The sequence below is a fragment of the Hylobates moloch genome, unplaced genomic scaffold, assembly GCF_009828535.3.
Source record: "Hylobates moloch isolate HMO894 unplaced genomic scaffold, HMol_V3 SCAFFOLD_14, whole genome shotgun sequence".
In the NCBI taxonomy this organism is placed as follows: Eukaryota; Metazoa; Chordata; class Mammalia; order Primates; family Hylobatidae; genus Hylobates; species Hylobates moloch.
The window spans coordinates 26,496,255-26,518,857 of NW_026652289.1; the positions used below are offsets into that span (position 1 = coordinate 26,496,255).

General features: G+C 38.9%; 1 long non-coding RNA gene across 1 annotated transcript; it reads left to right on the forward strand.

The window, feature by feature from the left end:
- The first annotated feature begins 660 nt into the window (after positions 1–660).
- Positions 661–21,476, forward strand: LOC131381247 (uncharacterized). Its single transcript, XR_009209863.1, has 3 exons — positions 661–782; positions 19,113–19,214; positions 21,394–21,476. It is a non-coding gene; the product is annotated as an uncharacterized LOC131381247 (long non-coding RNA).
- The last annotated feature ends 1,127 nt before the right edge of the window (positions 21,477–22,603 follow it).

The window sequence follows — 22,603 nt, forward strand, 5'->3', positions numbered from 1 at the left end:
TTGACTGTTCCTAGTCACATGAGGTTATGAGAGACAGGACTAGCTGGATTTCATATGCCGACTAAGAATCCTTAAGCCTAGCTGGGAAGGTGACCGCATCCACTTTTAAACACGGGGCTTGCAACTTAGCTCACACTTAACCAGTCAGAGAGCTCACTAAAATGCTAATGAGGCAAAAACAGGAGGTAAAGAAATAGCCAATCATCTATTGCCTGAGAGCACAGTGGGAGGGACAAGGATCAGGATATAAACCCAGGCATTCGAGCCGGTAACAGCAACCCCCTTTGGGTCCCCTCCCTTTGTATGGAAGCTGTTTTCACTCTACCTTATCCATGTTTGTTATGGCTCCAGCTGAGCTTTCACTCGTCATCCACCACTGCTGTTTGCCGCAGTCGCAGACCTGCCGCTGACTCCCATCCCTCTGGATCCTGGAGGGTGTCCGCTGTGCTCCTGATCCAGCGAGGCGCCCACTGCCGCTCCTGATTGGGCTTAAGGCTCGCCATTGTTCCTGCAGGGCTAAGTGCCTGGGTTCGTCCTAATCAAGCTGAACACTAGTCACTGGGTTCCACGGTTCTCTTCTGTGACCCACAGCTTCTAATAGAGCTATAACACTCACCGCATGGCCCAAGATTCCATTCCTTGTAATCTGTGAGGCCAAGAACTCCAGGTCAGAGAATACGAGTCTTGCCACCATCTTGGAAGTGGCTCGCCACCATCTGAGGAGATCTGTGAGGAAGGACCCCTGGTAACATTTTGGCGACCACGAAGGGACCTCCAAAGCGGTGAGTAATATTGGCCCACTTTCGCTTGCTCTTCCGTCCTATCCTTCCTTAGAATTGGAGGAAAATACTGGGCACCTGTCGGCCAGTTAAAAACGATTAGCGTGGCTGCCGGACTTAAGACTCAGTTGTGAGGCTATCTGGGGAAGGGCTTTCTAACAACCCCCAACCCTTCTGGGTTGGGGACATTGGACTGCCTGGAGGCAGCTTCCACTTTAATTTTCTTGGGGAAGTTGAGGGCTGACTAGAGGCAGAAAGCTGGCCCGAGCTCCCGGCAGTAGCTGGTTGAGATCATGGTACAGCCAGAAGTCTCTACTCAACAGTCGCCCATGTGAGCGCCCCCTACCTTTCCTCCTGACCCATACCTCCTGGGTCCTGACCACAACTTTCTTAAAAGTGTAGCCCCAAAATTCTCCTTACCTCTGAATCTACTTCCTCTGATCCCTGCCTCCTAGGTACTAATGGTTCAGACTTTCATTTCCTCTAGCAAGTTGTAGCTCCAAAGGGATCTAAGGAAGCTCTACACTGTGTCCTTAGGCACCTAGGCTATAACCCAGGAGTCATCCCTGGTGTCCCTCCTGATTTAGGTATACAGCTCTCGACGTGGGCAGTTATGTGGGACCCGTTCCCCACCACCCTTGCCAGGGCCCCAAGTTTGTAATGGCTAAGAGGAGAGAGAGAGAGAGCTAGGGAGAAAGAGACACAGAGACAGAGAGAGAGAGATGGAGGGAGAGAGAGAGAGAGGGAGAGAGAGATAAAGGAGTCGAAGAGAAAAAGATAGAAATAGTTAAAAAAAAAAAAAAAACAACCAGTGTGCCCTATTCCTTTAAAAGCCAGGGTAAATTTAAAACCTATAATTGATAATTGAAGGTCTTCTCCATGACCCTATAACACTCCAATACTACCTTGTTGTCAGTGTAAACAAGGGCATAGCATGAAATCACTGAGACCACTGAAAACACGTAGCTTTCCTCTCAAAAACCCTTAACCCAGTAACCCGCAGATGCATTCAATGTGTAGCAGCAACTGCTTTGCTAAAAGTAGAAAAATAACTTTTAGATGAAACCTCATTTTGAGCACACCTCACCAGTTCAGAATTATTCTAAGTCAAAAAACCAAAAAGGGTGGCTTACTAACTGAAAAATCTTAAAGCACGGGGCTATTCTGTTAGAAAAGGGTAATGTAAACTCCAACCACTGATAATTCCCTTAACCTGGCAGATTTCCTAACAGAGGATTTAAATTTTAATTACCATACAAAGGTCCGACCAGACCTAGGAGGAACTCCCTTCAGGACAGGATGATCGATGGTTCCTCCCAGGTGATTGAGGAAAAAAACCACAATGGGTATTCAGTAATTGCTATGTAGACTCTTGCGGAAGCAGAGTTAGAAAAATTGCAGAGTTAGAAAAATTGCCTTATAATTGGTCTCCTCAAACGTGCGAGCTATTTAGCTATTTGCACTCAGCCAAGCCTTAAAGTACTTACAGAATCAAAAAGACTATCTCAATCCTTACTCAAAAGGTTACACCCTCTCTGAAATAAATTTGCATAAGAACTGCTTTTCTAGGAATGCATCTTTATGGCACAGCTAGGTGGTTATGAAATACTCAGGAACCCAGCCCAGCTCTAGGACTCACCCCTGAGTGCAAAGGCAATGTTGGGCACGCTGGTAAAGGACCACTAGAATCCAGCAGCCCGGACCCCTTTTTTTGTGGTCAAGAGAGGTGGGAAAACAGGTGCAGGACCGCTACACCGGTGAGCGTAACTAATCCGATAAGCAGAGGTCCATGGGTGGTTACTCACCCTGGAAAAGAATAAGCATTAGGCCCTTAGAGGACGCTCTAGGGCTAATGCTCATCAGAAAATGACTAGGGGTGCTGGCATCCCTATGTTCTTTTTTCAGATGGGAAACATTCCCCGCACTCCAAGGCAAAAACGCCCCTAAGATGTATTCTGGAGAATTAGGACCAATTTGACCCTCAGACGCTAAGAAAGAAATGACTTACATTCTTCTGCAGTACCACCTGGCCACGATACCCTCTTCAAGGGGGAGAAACCTGGCCTTCTGAGGGAAGTATAAATTATAACAACATCTTACAGCTAGACCTCTTCTGTAGAAAGGAGGGCAAATGTAGTGAAGTGCCATATGTGTGAACTTTATTTTCATTAAGGGACAACTCGCAATTATGTAAAAAGTGTGGTTATGCCCTACAGGAAGCCCTCAGAGCCTACCTCCCTATCCCAACATTCCCCCCACTCCTTCCCCAACCAATAAGGACCCCCCTCTTACCCAAATGGTCCAAAGGAGATAGACAAAGGGATAAACTGAACCAAACAGTGCCAATATTCCCTGATTATGCCCCCTCCAAGCAGTGGGAGGAAGAGAATTGGGCCCAGCCAGAGTGCATGTACCTTTTCCTCTCTCAGACTTAAAGCAAATTAAAATAGACCTAGGTAAATTCTCAGATAACCCTGATGGCTATATTGATGTTTTATAAGGGTTAGGACAATCCTTTGATCTGCAATGGAGAGATATAATGTTACTGCCAAATCAGACACTAACCCTAAATGAGAGAAGTGCCACCGTAACTGCAGCCTGAGAGTTTGGTGATCTCTGGTATCTCAGTCAGGTCAATGATAGGATGACAACAGAGGAAAGACAACAATTCCCCACAGGCCAGCAGGCAGTTCCCAGCGTAGACCCTCACTGGGACACAGAATCAGAACGTGGAGATTGGTGCCGCAGACATTAGCTATCTTGCATGCTAGGACTAAGGAAAACTAGGAAGAAGCCTATGAATTATTCAGTGACATCCAGTATAACACAGGGAAAGGAAGAAAATCCTACCGCCTTTCTGGAGAGACTAAGGGAGGCACTGAGGAAGCAAACCTCCCTGTCACCTGACTCTATTGAAGGCCAACTAATCTTAAAGGATAAGTTTATCACTCAGTCAGCTGCGGACGTTAGAAAAAAAACTTCAGAAGTCCGCCTTAGGCCTGGAGCAAAACCTAGAAACCCTATTGAACTTGGCAACCTCGGTTTTTTATAATAGAGATCAGGAGGAGCAGGCAGAACGGGACAAACAGGAGGGAAAAAAAAAAGGCCACCGCTTTAGTCATGGTCCTCAGGCAAGCTGACTTTGGAGGCTCTGGAAAAGGAAAAAGCTGGGCAAATCGAATGCCTAATAGGGCTTGTTTCCAGTACAGTCTACAAGGACACTTTAAGAAAGATTGTCCAAGTAGAAGTAAGCTGCCCCCTCGTCCATGCCCCTTATGTCAAGGGAATCACTGGAAGGCCCACTACCCCAGGGGATGAAGGTCCTCTGAGTCAGAAGCCACTAACTAGATTATCCAGTGGTAGGACTGAGGGTGCCTGGGGCAAGTGTCAGCCCATGCCATCACCCTCACAGAGCCCCAGATATGCTTGAACATTGAGGGCCAGGAGGTTAGTGGTCTCCTGGACACTGGCATGGCCTTCTCAGTCTTACTCTCCTGTCCCAGACAACTGTCCTCCAGATCTGTCACTATCTGAGGAGTCCTAGGACAGCCAATCACTAGATACTTCTCCCAGCCACTAAGCTGTGACTGGGGAGCTTTACTCTTTTCACATGTTTTTCTAATTATGCCTGAAAGCCCCACTCTCTTGTTAAGGAGAGACATTCTAGCAAAAGCAAGGGCCATTATATACCTGAACATAGGAGAAGGAATACCCGTTTGTTGTCCCCTGCTTGAGGAAGGAATTAATCCTAAAGTCTAGGCAACAGAAGGACAATATAGTTGAGCAAAGAATGCCCATCCCATTCAAGTTAAACTAAAGGATTCCACCTCCTTTCCCTACCAAAGGCAGTACCCCTTAGACCCGAGGCCCAACAAGGACTCCGAAAGATTGTTAAGGACCTAAAAGCCCAAGGCCTAGTAAAACCATGCTGTAGCCCCTGCAATCCTCCAATTTTAGGAGTACAGAAACCCAACGGACAGTGGAGGTTAGTGCAAGATCTCAGGGTTATCAATGAGGCCATTGTCCCTCTATACCCAGCTGTACCTAACCCTTATACTCTGCTTTCCCAAATACCAGAGGAAGCAGAGTGGTTTACAGTCCTGGAGCTTAAGGATGCCTTTTTCTGCATCCCTGTACATCCTGACTCTCAATTCTTGTTTGCCTTTGAAGATCCTTCTAACCCAAAGTCTCAATTCACCTGAACTGTTTTACCCTAAGCATTCAGGGATAGCCCCCATCTATTTGGCCAGGCATTAGCCCAAGACTTGAGCCAGTTCTCATACCTGGACACTCTTGTCCTTTGGTATGGGGATGATTTAATTTTAGCTGCCCGTTCAGAAACCTTGTGCCATCAAGCCACCCAAGTGCTCTTAAATTTCCTCGCTGCCTGTGGCTACAAGGTTTCCAAATGAAAGGCTCAGCTCTGCTCACAGCAGGTTAAATACTTAGGGCTAAAATTATCCAAAGGCACCAGGGCCCTCAGTGAGGAATGTATCCAGCCTATACTGGCTTATCCTCATCCCAAAACCCTAAAGCAACTAAGAGGGTTCCTTGGCATAACAGTTTTCTGCCGAATATGGATTCCCAAGTACAGTGAAATAGCCAGACCATTATATACACTAATTAAGGAAACTCAGAAAGCCAATACCCATTTAGTAAGATAGACACCTGAAGCAGAAGTGGCTTTCCAGGCCCTAAAGAAGGCCCTAACCCAAGCCCCAGCGTTAAGCTTGCCAAGGGGGCAAGACTTTTCTTTATATGTCACAGAGAAAAAAAACAGGAATAGCTCTAGGACTCCTTACACAGATCCAAGGGACAAGCTTGCAACCTGCAGCATAGCTAAGTAAGGAAATAGATGTGGTGGCAAAGGGGTGGCCTCATTGTTTACAGGCCGTGGTGGCAGTAGCAGTCTTAGTATCTGAAGCAGTTAAAATGATACAGGGAAGAGATCTTACTGTGTGGACATCTCATGATGTGAATGGCATACTCACTGCTAAAGGAGACTTTTGGCTGTCAGACAACTGTTTACTTAAATATCAGGCTCTATTACTTGAAGGGCCAGTGCTGTGACTGCGCTCTTGTGCAGCTCTTAACCCAGCCACATTTCTTTCAGACAATGAAGAAAAGATAGAACATAACTGTTAACAAGTAATTGCTCAAACCTATGCCGCTAGAGGGGACCTTTTAGAGGTTCCCTTGACTGATCCCGACCTCAACTTGTATACTGATTGAAGTCCTTTTTCTACAAAGGAACTTCTAAAAGTGAGGTATGCAGAGGTCAGTGATAATGGAATACTTAAAAGTAATCCCCTCACTCCAAGAACTAGTGCTCAGCTGGCAGAACTAATAGCCCTCACTCGGGCACTAGAATTAGGAGAAAGAAAAAAGGTAAATATATATACAGCCTCTAAGCATGCTTACCTACTCCTCCATTCCCATGCAGCAATATAGAGAGAAAAGGAATTCCTAACTTTCGAAGGAACACCTATCAAACATCAGGAAGCCATTAGGAGATTATTGTTGGCTGTACAGAAACCTAAAGAGGTGACAGTCTTACACTGGAAGGTCATCAGAAAGGAAAAGAAAGGAAAATAGAAAGGAACCGCCAAGCAGATACTCAAGTCAAAAGAGCCACAAGGCAGGACCCTCCATTAGAAATGCTTATAGAAGGACCCCTAGTATAGTGTAATCCCCTCCAGGAAACCAAGCCCCAGTACTCAGCAGGAAAAATAGATAGGGAACCTCACAGGGACATACTTTCCTCCCCTCCAGATGGCTAGCCACCGAAGAAGGAAAAATACATTTGCCTGCAGCTAACCAATAGAAATTACTTAAAACCTTTCACCAAACCTTCCACTTAGGCATTGATAGCACCCACCAGATGGCCAAATTATTATTTACTGGACCGGGCCTTTTCAAAACTATCAAGCAGATAGTCAGGGCCTGTGAAGTGTGCCAAAGAAATAATCCCCTGTACTGCAGGCCATACATTTCAATCCCTGTATCTTTAACCTCCTTGTTAAGTTTGACTTTTCCATAATCGAAACTGTAAAACTACAAATAGTTCTTCAAATGGAGCCCTAGATGCAGTCCATGACTAAGATCCACCACAGGCCCCTAGACTGGCCTGCTAGCCCATGCTCCGATATTAATGACATTGAAGGCACCCCTCCCGAGGAAAGCTCAACTGCCCAACCCCTACTATGCCCCAATTCAGCAGGAAGCAGTTAGAGTGGTCATTGGCCAACCTCCCCAACAGCACTTGGGTTTTCCTGTTGAGGGGGGGCTACTGAGAGACAGGCCTAGCTGGATTTCCTAGGCCGACTAAGAATCCCTAAGCCTAGCTGGGAAGGTGACCGCATCCACCTTTAAACACGGGGCTTGCAACTTAGCTCAAACCCAACCAGTCAGAGAGCTCACTAAAATGCTAATTAGGCAAAAATAGGAGGTAAAGAAATAGCCAATCATCTATTGCCTGAGAGCACAGCAGGAGGGACAAGGATCGGCATATAAACCCAGGCATTCAAGCCGGCAACGGCAACCCCCTTTGGGTCCCCTCCCTTTGTATGGGAGCTCTGTTTTCACTCTATTTCACTCTATTAAATCTTGCAACTGCACTCTTCTGGTCCATGTTTGTTACGGCTCGAGCTGAGCTTTCGCTTGCTTTCCGCCACTGCTGTTTGACGCTGTCGCAAACCTGCCACTAACTCCCATCCCTCTGGATCCAGCAGGGTGTCCGCTGTGCTCCTGATCCAGCGAGGCACCCATTGCTGCTCCTGATTGGGCTAAAGGCTTGCCATTGTTTCTGCAGGGCTAAGTGCCCAGGTTCGTCCTAATTGAGCTGAACACTAGTCACTGGGTTCCAAGGTTCTCTTCCGTGACCCATGGCTTCTAATAGAGCTATAACACTCACCACATGGCCCAAGATTCCATTCCTTGGAATCCGTGAGGCCAAGAACCCCAGGTCAGAGAACACGAGGCTTGCCACCATCTTGGAAGCGGCTCACCACCATCTGAGGAGCTCTGTGAGCAAGGACCCCCGGTAACAGTTAGGGGTAGAATTTTCCACCCGTGGTATCATGTTGTTGCTCAGAAAATTTCAGAATTAGGAACATTTCAAATTATGAATTTCCAGATTAGTAATGCTCAACCTGTAGCTAATATCAATCCCATTTTCTCTGTTGTTATTCACTGTTTACCCTACTTTATCTTTCTTTGCGTAATTAATGGAAAAACCTTAAACACGAGCAAGGTAACATGTCAAAATAGATACTATAAATAAATTATTAAACCATCTTTTGAAAGAGATGGATCATGGAAGGTGTAAAGAAAATATCGAGAATAAATTATATGTAAAAACAGAAAGCATAGCAAACAACAGACCCTAAAATAATTCCAACACAGAAAAAAAATTTTAATTGTGAATAAAATATATTTAAAAGAATTTTTAAACATATGGATGACCTAGTAATATCCAGCCAGCATGAGACAAAGGACTCCAAAGAGATAGGAAGTTACTGGTGCCAGAGGCTGCCCTGAGGGTGTGAGCATTACCCAGTCACTGGATGCATTCTTTCAGTGGCCATGTGGGGACAGGAAACAGAGCCTCAGGCCTTTGCATCAAGCCGAGGCCCTTGAGTGTTGAAACTTCAGGTTAAATAAGCCCTTCATACAAAGAGAAATGGCAGAGAAACTTGTCTGTTTTACCTATTGTTCTCGATGGAAAGAGGAGAAAAAAAATGTCTCCTTAGAACTCTCCTAAGAAGACACTTTTAGAAACACCCTGGTCCATACAGAACTCAATTACATTCCCACTTGCCCTGATGGCCCAAAAGCTAATTAATTTTCAGCGGTCAGCAATTTCAAGCATCATTATCCAAATAAAGGATATTTTCAAAAAGCAGATATCTGTGAAAGGAAAATAAGTCTTGGGACCCCAAAATCACTAAGCTAAAGGGAAAAGTCAAGCTGAGAACTGCTTAGGGCAAACCTGCCTCCCATTCTGTTCAAAGTCATCCTTCTTCACACTGAGATAAATGTATATCTGATAGCTTCCTTTGGAAAGGCTAATCAAAAACTCAGAAGAATGCAATTATTTGCCTCTTATCTACCTATGACCTGGAAGCCCCCTCCCCACTTCAAGTTGTCTGACCTTTCTGGACTGAACCAATATACATCTTGCATGTATTGATCGATGTCTTATGCCTCCCTAAAATGTATAAACCAGGTGTGCCCCAGCCACCTTGGACACTTGTTGTCAGAAGCTGTGTCACAGGGACGCACCCTTAACTTTGGCAAAATAAAGTTCCCAAATTGACTAAGACCTGTCTCAGATATTTTAGATTCACATTTCAATTAATTAGTGAATTGTGATGTGTTTGTAGCATGCCATTAAGATGGTAAATACTTTCGGGCAAGATGCCTATATCCCATTGATTTAATATGGCTAATACCATATACCTACTAATATAATGTAATAGGAAGTGTTACAGGATCCTTGGGGTGTCAACTTCACCAGCCAGAAACCTCTGCAGCCAGTGGCACCTGTGCCCAAGTTTTGCTCAGGCCCACTGGACTCACTTGGCCTGGAAGGCTGCGCTCAGCTCACGCTACTGGCCTGGATCCCATGCATCCAAGGGTGAGCACAGCGGTAAGGGCAAGCAAGCATGTGTGAGCAAGCAAGCATGGGTCTGGCCACTGTGCACAGCCAAGCATGCTGGCTGCAGTGGCATGGGCACCAGCTCCCTGTGAGGCTTCGGCTGGACCAGGCATACAGCAAGCAGCTTCCACAGCTGGCACTGGGGAATGCAGTGGCACCTGGAAGCTTGGAGACACCCAGAAGCTTGGAGATGCCTTGGAGCCCCAAGAGAGTATCACAGCCCTGGCTCAGGGAGCTCGTAAGTCTGGGCTCCTCAAAGGGCCACAGCTCTTCTCTCCTTCTTGTCATCTGCAACATGGTGACCAAGGGGCATATTTCTGCCCTGTTTGTGTTATAGCTCTTTTAGCGCCCCCATTCAGGGAGTCCTGAGTTCTTGTCCTGTGCCCAGGAAGAATGAGGCACACGGACAAAAGGGGGGGTGAGCAAGGTGAAAAGGAGATTTATTGAGTGATAGAACAGCTCAGAGGAGACCCACAGTAGGTAGATTTTCTCTGCAGCCAGGGTGTCCTGATGAGTGTTCCGCTCTCATCAGAGAGGAGACACTGGAGTGGGTAGCTCCATACTGCATCTGCAACTTCAGATTTAAAATATGTATGTGTATATATATATAAATTTAAATATATATACACATATATTTCAACTTCAGATTTAAAATATGTATGTGTATATATATGAATTTATGTATATATGTATATATGTGTATATATGTGCATATATATGTGTATATATACATGTATAATTTATATAAATATAAATTTTTATATATATATAAATTTATATAAATATAAATTTATATATATACACATATATGTGTCATAAAGATTTATGTGAAGATGCTTAACTTAATAGGAAAATAAAAATTAAAACCAGAATTATACACAATTTGGCCTTATCATATTGGAAAATATTGGAGCTGCATTATAGCAATTATATGCATAATATATTACATATAATATATAATTATATACATTACATGTTACATTATATGATTATATGCATTATATATAATATATGATTATATATAAGATATATAATCATATATAATATATTATATATAAAATTACATATAATATATGATTATATATAAGATATATAATCATATATAATATATTATATATAAAATTACATATAATTACATTACATATATGTAATACATATGTAAATTAAATGTAATTATAGTATATATTATTAATTATAATTAATAGATATATAATGCATTATACATATTTACTGCAAGGAATTTAATATATATGTCTGTAGATACACATGTATTTATATATAATATGTGTATATGTTTACACACACATTACATATAAATGTATATACACACACACATTTTATATATATATATATACATATAATATACGTAATTTCTGCAAGGAATTTAATTAAGGGATTCTTTAGGTAAAGGCATGAGCAATGAACCACATCATAGATAGCTTTTACATAATATCAAGTAGATTTTTTTAAAGCACAATGAGAAGTTTCTTTAAAAGTTTCAAGCCATGGCATCTCACGATCAACTATGCATTTCAATGCTATGGGAAGGATAAGTTGGAGGGAGTTTTGTTAGCTATCATCCAGACAAGAAATAATGGTTGCCTTGACTGAGATGGCAACAGTGGACTAGAGAAGAGTGCAAACTCAAGAAATATTCAGAAAGTTAACTTGAGAGGACTTGGTAGTTCACTGTGTCTGGAGAGATCGAAGAGTCAAAGATTCCTTCAGAATACTGGTTTATGCAACCAGCTGAAATCAAGTCACTGCCTGCGTTAGTTTGTGAATTGAAGAGGAGACAGACTACTTTCAACACATGGAGTATAAGCTGCCTGATCAAACTTCTTTGTGGAACTATCCAGAAAATAAACCTTCAGAAATGGAGAGGATGATTCGAAGTAGTGAAGTAAATATGGACCTACCTCCAAATACTATAAATGGTGAAGCCATTAGTATAATTGCCAAGGATGCATGCGTGGAGTGGGAAGAACACAGCATGAAGTCAGACGTCTGAGAAGCCCAGCACTTAAGGTAAGGGAAATCTGGACTGAGGAATGAGAAAAGCCTAGTTAAACAGTCCTGATGGTAATTAAGAATGTCAAATAGATCAAAGGGGAGGAAGTTGCAGATGTTTCCAGCAATTAAGCAAGGCTCAGAGAGTTCCACAAGTTTTTTAAACAAGAAATTAATCCATGATCATAAAAGAAGGGGTCTCAGTGTAGTCGTGGGATGTGAGTGGTTAAAATAAACTGAAAGTAAGTGGAAAATAAGCAAATAGCAATAGAGTATATAGAACTTTTGTTCAAAATGATTGTGTTCTAAAGAAGAGAGATTTTTGACCTACCTTGCATTGTCTGTAAGTAAAGGTAGAGGACTCTTATTTAGAGGACAGAATTCTAACAAACCCATTATTCCACTCCTGAGATATGCGTGAAACTTTGGGTGACAGCAAGGAAAGCAATTTCTAATGAACATAAAGGGGACTTTGATATTTTTATTCCAATCATTTATTTTGTGTCTCATTTTAGCCTTAACAACTGGTTTGGAAGAAACAAATATATTTGAGTAGTTCTATTTATAATCACAGTGAAATATGAGAGAGTACTAAAATGTGAGTGTATATAATAGTTATAAAAATGTGCCTATGAATATTGTATTTGTTGAGTATTTTGCAATTGTCATATATTTAATAGGACTATACAGTAATAATTTTAATTATATTTCAATCTCTGTGTATGCCTGTTGTTTGTCCCTTGGTAATACATTTTTTAGTAATACATTCTTTAATAAATCTGTTTTATAACACCTATTTGAATGGATTTTTATGTCCTTGCTTTGCCATGTGGCAGTTCATCAGAGTAAAAGTGGCTTCATTTAAAGTTGCATAGTATTTCACAGATTTAGAAAGTGTCCTATTAGACATGCTATGTAATTTTCAACAGATAAACATAGAAAAATATTCGAGTGGTGATGACAAAGTTCATTTTCCATGTTTTGTGCCCTAAGAACTTGTTTGAACAATGGGGATTTCTCTATGTTTGTAGAGATTAATTTCTCAGCACAGAGGCTTGAGGGCAGTGCTTTCTTGCACAAATCCACTTTTTTTACAAAACTGAGAAATTCATCCCCTGGAATATTTTAGTTTAGCCTGGGTGCATATGCTAATAAATAGCTGAAATCCTTAAGAACTACAGAAAAGGACTCTGGGGAAATGTTAAACATATTCACTTGAAAATATAAGTAACAATTCCAAACAAAGTACAATTGACCTATTCTTCACTCAAGACGTGACTTATATATAGCTTATTAGGAAACAAATTATTGCTTTCCCTGCTATTTCATCATCCAGCTGGTTTCACGTTCTTGGTTTCCTAAGCACAGACAGCTCAATAGGCTCTATATGTATTTGGGCCTCTGGCAAATGATATGAGTACTAAAAGGTAAAATATTTTTTAAACTATTTTAATAAATACGCTTATTACTGGATAAAAATGTGTTTATTACAGATTATCCAGAAAATGTTGCTCAGCAAGGAAGAAAATTAAAATCATCTGGAGTCTTATGCCCCCAGCCAGAGGGGAACACCCATACAATTAATGATCTTTTATTAGGTTGACATCAAATTATTTAAACTTTTTCCTCCATTAGAACATCTTTCTTATGTGTATATATGTGTAATAAATATCTATCTGTGAGACATATGCAAGCTTTTTAAAGATATCATAAAGAATTTACAGTGTTGTGGCCGGGCGCGGCGGCTCACGTTTGTAATCCCAGCACTTTGGGAGGCCGAGGCGGGCGGATCACGAGGTCAGGAGATCGAGACCACGGTGAAACCCTGTCTCTACTAAAAAATACAAGAAATTAGCCGGGCGTGGTGGCGGGCGCCTGTAGTCCCAGCTACTCGGGAGGCTGAGTCAGGAGAATGGCGTGAACCCGGGAGTGGGAGCTCGCAGTGAGCCGAGATTGCGCCACTGTACTCCAGCCTGGGCGACAGAGTGAGACTCCGTCTCAAAAAAAAAAAAAAAAAAGAATTTACAGTGTTGTAATTTGATTTATCACTACATTTAGCTTTTTAAAGAAAATATTTCAAATATTCACTTATAGAAAATAGGTTGAAGTGAATATTAGTTGGTATTTTATTCGAATTTAATGATACTGATAGGGAACTAGATGCTGTTATATTACTGAATGGCAAACACCAGGGTTAATTTTTTTTTTACGTTTTATTATGCCCTGTGATTATCAGTTACAGATGTCAATTTGAGTGAATTAAAACTTTTCCTCAAACAATGTGAGGGTTTCATCAACTTCTCAGTGGATATTACCTTACTCTTTGATTAAATGATTCTGTACTCATTCTGAATACATAGCAAGAGTGAGATTTCATACTTAGCAGTAACAGTAAAATGCCCTGTTTTTAGTTATTAGTAAACCTACAGGAAAGCAGTTTTCTGTACTAGGAAATGGTATGACTTGGTCAGATCATTCATAAATACAATTCAAAACAGACTTCACAGAATGGAAAGGATATAGTACATTTTTTCTCAAAATTATGGCTTAAGTGCTCAAACTTTCATGGTCAGAAAATATCAAATCACTTTGTAGATACAAGTTTTATTTGGAAATGCCATTGTATCGCAATACCAGTTAATTCACATTGAGCTAATTTTATACTTCATAGGGTCTATCCTGCTCACAGGTTTACATTCGTTGTGGGGAATTTTCCTCTCTCCACCCCCCCTCCCCTGAATATCCACAAAAAACACACCCATGCCCTGTTTGTAATATACTAAAAAATTATTGTTTATCTGAAATTCAAATTTTACTATGTGTCTAGAGTTTTATCTAGAAATCCTCCACCTAACCCAAAATGAGAGCATTTAAGAGATGGATTCTCAAATATGTTAATATTTAAAGGAAAATAAAAAGGAATAGGGGTGGTTGAAGTGAAAAAAATGTTTATGTAAGAAACAGTTGCATGTTTCTGTAACTGAAATATGTTTTTTTCTGAATGTAACATCTATTGGGAGGCAAGAATTAAGCAGAAAATGGCAAGAGATGAATCAACATCTAGGATACGAAAAGGAATTTTAAGGAAGAATGAGTACAAGGGTAAGTAAGCTTGAAGAGATAGAGAGAAGAGAGAGAAATAGCGGTAGAGACCTAGGGGTAGAGCCACTATTTCTTAATGGTCATATGGAAAGCATACATTTTGCAAGAAGCATGAGTCAGCCATTTTGTATTCCTAAGAATTTTGGATTCATATTTTTATCCCCTTTGGGCATAAATAAAGGATAATGGAGACTTAACGTTGATGTATAAACATCTCAAAAAGATTTTTCCACTACCTTATTATTTATATCAATGAAATAGGCTCAGCTGACTCAAATGCACATTCAGGTAAAAAACAGTATTTGTATATTGTATAGGAACTAGATTAAGAAGATGGGCTAGCCTTTTGACAGCCCATTTCAGTGACAGACTGAAATGTGAATTTCTGTAAAAAAAAAAAAAAAAAAAAAGGAGGGAGTATTTGTACTTGTGCAAGGACTAGGTTAAAGTATGAGTAGGGTTTGAAACAGAATACGAATATTTTATTGGTTTGTGATTTAGAACAAGAGGATATTATCTTTCCATAATATGGTGTGTGTGTGTGTGTGTGTGTGTGTGTGTGTGTGTGTGGTGTGTGTGTGTGTGTGTGTGTGTGTGTGTGTGTGTGTGACTTAAACGATGTTTAAGTCGTGAGCACAGCTGTTTGCAAAGGACAATCCATAATTGTGCAGTTTTCCAAAAGTCCTTAAGGAAAGAGTAACTGACCCAGTGGGTGACGTGATCAGAGGATAGGAATATTCTTCTAGTACCTTTCCCTCCTGAAAAGTAGGTGACAATGGCATGCTCAACCCCTCTAAGAGAAGAAAAAAGTTTGCTCTTCACATCTGTAACTTTATAGACAAGTAGAAGTGTGTGTGTGTGTGTTTGAAGACATGAAGGTGTGGGACCGTAATGCTATCGTTTTTCATAAAATGATTATGGCAATCTAGATTCTTTCATTGAATCTACATTGAATAGAACATGCCATTTTTCAAAGAGCCTTGTAACTTAAAGAGTTGTTTACATACAGAAAGGCATTCCTTGGACCACCATGAGATTTTCCCCTATAAATATCCATACATCATTCTTCTAGCCGGTTCCTATATAAGCTACATTTTGACTTACATAGAAAAACCGAAGTATAAGTGACAATAGGGCATATGCTTACTCAGTTTATATATTTTTTTACATTACATTTTTGGTAGTTTTTCCTGATTAGGGAAAGACAGTCATTTTATAGCCTAGTCGTTTGCATTTTGTACACTCTTAAGCATCTTAACACTGGAAATGCTCAGACCATAAATGTTGACTTCCTTCTTGTGTCAATGCTTTTTCTAGTAAGCCAGCTTTGCATGGCAAAAGAAAACAAATATTATACTTGTTAAAACAAATCAGCAGAACTTACTGAGCTTCTGCTTGTGGCAGAACATTCTACATGGTTAAGAAAGTTCTATGAAAGATGAGAAAAGTAAACCAAATTATTAACTCCACAAAACACCCCAATTTCTATCAATTTTATGGACTTGACATTTGTATTGTTGGTAATTATTAAATTAGGCAAAAAACATGAATTTTTAATGGAAATTATAGGAAAAGGCACAATTGATACTAAGTGGAAAGTGGTTGAATTTTTAGGAGTGAATATTGTTCTGACAGTCAAGCCTATTACAAATTCAAAACTTGCTGATAGATAAAATTTGGAAATCAGATAGATGGAGATTAAATACCAGCTTCTTTACTAATAAAATAATATAGAACATGACTTAAACATGAGGCCTATTGGGCTTCAAAATGAACTTTCCTTCCCCTCTACCTAAATTTTATTCATTCTCTGAGCAACAAGATAATCTGGACTCCTTAAGGACCCCCACTTTGCAATAAAAGAAAACGGTGTTTAAGTCATGAGCACAGCTATTTGCAAAGGACAACCCATAGTTGTGCAATTTTCCAAAAGTCCTTAAGGAAAGAGTGACTGACCCAGTGGGTGACTTGTGATCAGAGGATAGGAACATTCTTCTAGTACCTTTCCCTCCTGAAAAGTAGGTGACAATGGCATGCTCAACCCCTCTAAGAGAAGAAAAAAGTTTGCTCTTCACATCTATAATTTTATAGACAACTAGAAAGCTCTATGATTCTCTAAAATGTGTGAGGGTTTACCAGAGTTTCACTATTACCCCATTATATATTTAATCACTGCTTATATACAACTTTCTGCCTCACAGCGAGTAACAGTATTTGCTAATCAGGGGAGAAAATTTTCACTTTGGCACATTGAAATTGTAACTTTAAAACTATTTTACTAATTTGAAGAAAAAAAGAAAATAGAAGAACTCATTTTATTAAAAAAGAAAAATATTCTGGTGCTTGTTGGGTGGCTTTAGGTACCAGAATACTGTTCCCTCTCCATTCTTCCTGTCTTTATTCATTGACCATTTACTCTAATTCAAACCCAGAAGATGGAAGGGTATAGAGATCTCTTCAAAAGTAAGCTGGAAGATGACATTATATCTATTTATGGTCCTTGATTCTGCTCATTTTCTAAGCAGAATAGACTCTACATAGCAGATATTTTAGCAAGAGTATCATTCCCATTTCTGGAGACCTGTATGAAAATACAAGGAATCTAAAGTTTGGTTGGGTTATAAAATTTCAGGTGGCCCAGCCTATGAAATAGGAAACAGAATAGTATGCAATGTTGGATAAGTTTGTTCTTCTTTAAGATGTTTCCTATTTTCCCAATAGCTGCATAGGGTTTATCCCTCAAAGACATAAAGTTTTTCATAGATTTAAAGAAAAATACAACTAAAATTTCCATGCACTTTTATACCACACAAAATACATTCCTCTAAGCAGCTTTCCGCCAAAAGGAATGCATTTCGTTCCTTAGTGATAAATTTCTACTCCACTGCCTTCAGCTAACATTAGGGATGCTCTTTCTAAATTGGATACAGGGCTTAGCTATCAGAATCCCCAGATGTACCAAATCCTTGAAAAATGATGAGAACTTGAGAAGAAGTGGCAGGACCTAACTCTTTTTTACTGGTTAATTACTCTGGCTTCTAAATTCCTGAAAATGCCAAACTTCTTACATTCTGCTAATTTAACTTTTCTTCACAATCATTCTCCAGCAATTTGCCATGTTTTTAGATACTTGTGTATGTCTTTGCTTTCTAGGAGTTATTAGTATTGTTTCTAATAATCATATAAAGTTTATTTTATTTTGGCCATTCATATTTTCAGCTTATAAGAGTCAGTGAGCACACCAAGAAGAGGATTAAAACATAGCTAAACAACTTATTACCTTCCATATCTGCTGATTGATGCCAAATATTGATGCCAAAGTATTTCTATAACTTTGGTGAAAGTAGGTCTTCATAAGCTGGGCAAAAGTATGTTTGTTTGGAATATGGTGTCCACAAAAATTCTCTATCTGCTTACATTTTTCCAAACATGATTAAGTATAAATAGGTTCAAACTCAAATAAATTATGATATCAATATATAGTGACTTCCTTAGTTTCGCCTTTCTATAATTTCTTCTCTACGTGTACTTCAGACAATGGCCCCTAAAATCAGAATAGGAGGTCATTAATAATTGCTGAACTAAACAGAAAAGCTTTTTCTTTTTTTGGCTAATTATTTTCTTTTTAAATATTTTATGCCTAATGTATGTTTATCTGTTGTCTCTACCTGAAACAAAATTTATAATTTCCATACTTTTTATGACTGTTCATAATTTTGACTATCTTTTCCTCATCTTGCTGGACTACCTGTTGCATTCGCTTTATCCACCCCCATGTATTACACAAGTCTTGGAAAATTCTTTCTTAACTTTCTTGACACTACACTCTCTTGGATCTGCCCATACCCCTGCACCAATAAAGATCTTGGAAGAGACACATATCCCCTTCCAGTGGGATCATCTGGAAACTTCCTCATTCCCTATTCCCTATCAGTGGCTAGCATCAGCTGGGGCCAATAAGAACAACCACCAACCAAATGTAACAAGTCAAAAAGGATGCCACAGAAGCAAATTTTCTGACTTCCTTCTCCTCCCTCCATCTGTGATCTCCAGTGGCTGAAGCCAAAGAGAAACCAGAGAGTCCTGGTTTGGATAGCCATATAATCTACAGTTAAAATAAGGACTATTTTTATAATAAGAAAGTGTGTCATTCATAATTAAATTGGGAAAGCAGGCATAAACTTGTCACCAGACTTTGATCCTGAGGCATGGGGCAGTGTGGAGTTGGGTGGAAAGAAGATCTAAAGGATCAGATAGAAAATATTCAGTTCAAATTCTCCATTTATCTTTTCTTTCCCCATGAGTTTCTTTTAATATATATATTTATAAAACTTTGATATTTCCAAAAATCTATTCCTGACCAACATTTTACCACACTCTGTATCTCTCCTAGAATAATTTAGCCATTTCATAGATATTATGATATTTTGCTGTGATCTTCAGACTGATAGACATCTGATTAAATATGATGTTTGATAATCTCACAGGTTTACAAATGCTTCATCACTTCCACGTAAATCCTAGCCTTCTTTTATAGGGTGTAAATCTGTTTTGATTCACAGGGAGAATGCATTGATGGTGAGGAGAAAAACAGCTGGTATCACAGTCTACCCAAGTCCCAAAAGCAGGTTCACATAACTCCTGTCTTCATTATCTGATATCCGGTGAGTCACTGAATTCCTTTATCTAGGCAATCAATCAGTCAATCATCAAGTGATTTGATTTTGCCACTTAAATATTTCTAAAATGTGTTTTGTCCTTTCTCTTTCTGCTACCCAAGTGGTTTTTCATGTGTCATTGCTTCCAGAGGCTTTATGGTCAATTGTGTCGTATGCATAGAGGTCAAAGATCATGAATACTGGCAGAGTCTTGGTTTTGATGTTATGGAGGCCTCTGCAGATCTATGAAAGACTAGTCCAGTGCCTTGAGCCTTATTAACAAATGGCTGGTGAAGACTTTAACAGAAGTGACAGGATTCTAAGGTGATAAAAGCAGAGAAAGTTCACCTTGATGCAGTAGAACATTAGAAGGGAGTTTTATCTTTGTATATGCTGTTTCCTTTTTTTTATTTTTTAGAATATATGAAACTTATAAATAGTTGGATTTATGATAAGTAGTCATAGTTGAGAAAGCATTGATGGTGAGGAGGAAAATAGCATTGATACCGATAGTGAAGGGGGATTGTGGAGTATGGAATTAAGAAGTGCACCTGAGAAATTTAAAGTTTAGTCTACATTTTTTCTGAGATGAAAATACATGGAAAACACAAAATTTTCAAGGTGGAGAAGAAGAAAATGAAATTCATTAATGATAATTTGCACATTTAGATATTATTCCATGATGCAGATTTTAAATGTAATTTATTTACATAGTCCTTGATATTGCATGTTTGGACATATACTGTATTTGTATGCTTTTATTCCTTTTTTTTGTTATTATGAAAAATGCAGTAATAAATATAATTACACATAAAGCCTCACAGAAATAAATTCAGCTTCAAGAGATAGAGTAATAGAATGCAACTGACAGGCAAAAAAGTGTGTGTGCAGTTTTAATTTTAATATTTATTTTTAAATGCTTTGCAAAAGTTTGAAACTATTCACATTTTCATCAATAGAGAGACTAGAAGTCAAACAGAATATATGTGTTACAGATGTGACATAGTTTTACTCCAGATATGTAGCCACATATGCCCGCACAATTTATACAAATTAACTATCCTTTCCTATGAATTAAAATATTACCTGTTTTATATGTTACATTCTCATATACACTTAGACCTATTTCTGAATTATCTGTGTTGTGCACTGATCTAGCCACCTGAGCTTGTTACTACAATACTAATTTGATTATGACGGCATTAGAATATGTTACTAATGGAATAATTACTGAGATGATTCCTATTGTATCTCTTTATTTTCCATTATTTCTTCACTATTCTAAAATAGTTTATATTATTCTCCTTATAAAAAGAGAATATTAGTTAGAATTTTAAAATCATGCATAGATTCTGAAAGAATAGGTACTTTTAAACATACATCTTCTTGATCAGTATTATGGTACATCTTTCTATTGTTCAGATTTCCTATTATGTTCTTTTGTGAGGTTTTTTAGCTTCTCTATTTAGAAGGTAAAAACATTTTACGTATGATTAAGTGAATTACAGTTTTAGCCTTTTTCTTTTCTTTTCTCTTTTCTTTTCTTTTCATTATTTATTTTTTTGAGACAGGGTCTCATTCCTGTTGCCCAGGCTGGGGTGCAGTGGTGCAATTTCAGCTCACTGCAGCCTTGACTTTCTGGGTTCAGCTCAGCCTTCCAAGGTGCTGGGACTACAGGCATGTACCATCGTGCCTGGCTAATTTTTTTGTTTTTTGTGTTTTTTAGTAGAAAATGGGTTTTGCCATGTTTCCCAGGCTGGTGTCTAACTCCTGGGCTCAAGAAAACTGCCCTCCTCCCAAATTGCTAGCGTTACAGGTGTGAGACACCATGTATGGCTTATCCTTCTTTTAAAAAGCACATTTCCTTATTTTTTTCTTAAATTCTTGATACTATAGAAATAAACGTATCAATATGTTCAGTTATCTTTTTAGATATGCTTCTTAATGCTAATAATGCTTAAAAGTTTGCTTATTTTAATAATTGTAGATGAAATACAAAAAATACACATCTTAACTGAAAGCCTTTCCTCTAAGGTCTGGATCATAACAAGGTTGCCCATTTTTATTCTCTGGGGCATTGATCTGATATTCAACGTAGTACTGTGAAGTCCTATGTTGAATAACAATGAAGGAAATAAAAGGCATCCAAATGGAAAATGAAAAATAAAATTATCTTTGTTTGCAGACGATATGATACTATATTTGGAAAAACCTGAAGTCACCACCAAAATACTATTAGAACTGATAAACAAATTCAGTAAAGTTGCAGGATACAAAACAACATACAAGAATCAGGAGTATTTTTATGTGCCCAAAGTAAACAATCTGAAAAATAAATCAGAAGACTAATCCATTTACAATAGCTACAAATAAAATGAAATACCTAGGAATTAACTTAACCAAAGAAGTCAAAAATCTCTCTAATAAAAACCATAAAACACTGTTGAAGGAAATTGAAGAGTACACCAAAAATGGGAAAGATACTCCACGTTCATGGATTAGAAGAGTCAATATTGTTAAAACATCCACATTACCCAAAATAATCTACAGATTCAGTGTAATCTCTGTCAAAATACCAATGACAATTTTCATAGAAATAGAAAAAACAAACCTAAAATTTATATGAAACCAAAAAAGACCAAGAATGGCTAAAGCTATTCTAAGTGAAAAAACAAAACAAAACAGAAGAAATTGCATTACCTGACTTCAAATCACACTGCAGTTATAGTAACCCAAACAACACGGTACTGGCATAGAAACAGACAGACCAATGGAATGGAATAGAGAAACCAAAAACAAATCCACACCTGTACAGTGAACTCATTTTCAAGAAAGGTGCCAAGAACACACACTGGGGAAGAGAGTCTCTTCAATAAATGGTGCTGGGAAAACTGATAATCCATATACAGAAAAGCGAAACTAGACTATCACCATAAACAAAAATCAAATCAAAATGGATTAAAAGCTTATATCTAAGACTTCAAACTATGAAACTACCACAAGCAATCACTGAGGAAAGTCTCCAGGCATTGGTCTGGGCAAAAACTTTATTGAGTACTACTCCACAAGCACAGGGCACCAAAGCAAACATGGACAAATGGGGTCACCTCAAGTTAAAAACCTTCTGCTTAGCAAAGGAAACAATCAGCAAAGTAAAGAGACAACCTGTAGAATGGTAGAAAATGTTTGTAAACTACCCCTCTGACAATTTAGTAACCAGTATATATAAGGAGCTCAAGCAACTTTATAAGAAAAAAAATCAAATAATCTGATTAAAAAGTGGATAATAAAGTTAAACAGACATTTCTGAAGTTATATAAATGGTAAATAGGTATATAAAAGGTGCTCAACATTATTGATCGTCAGAGAAATGCAAATCAAAACTACAATGAAAT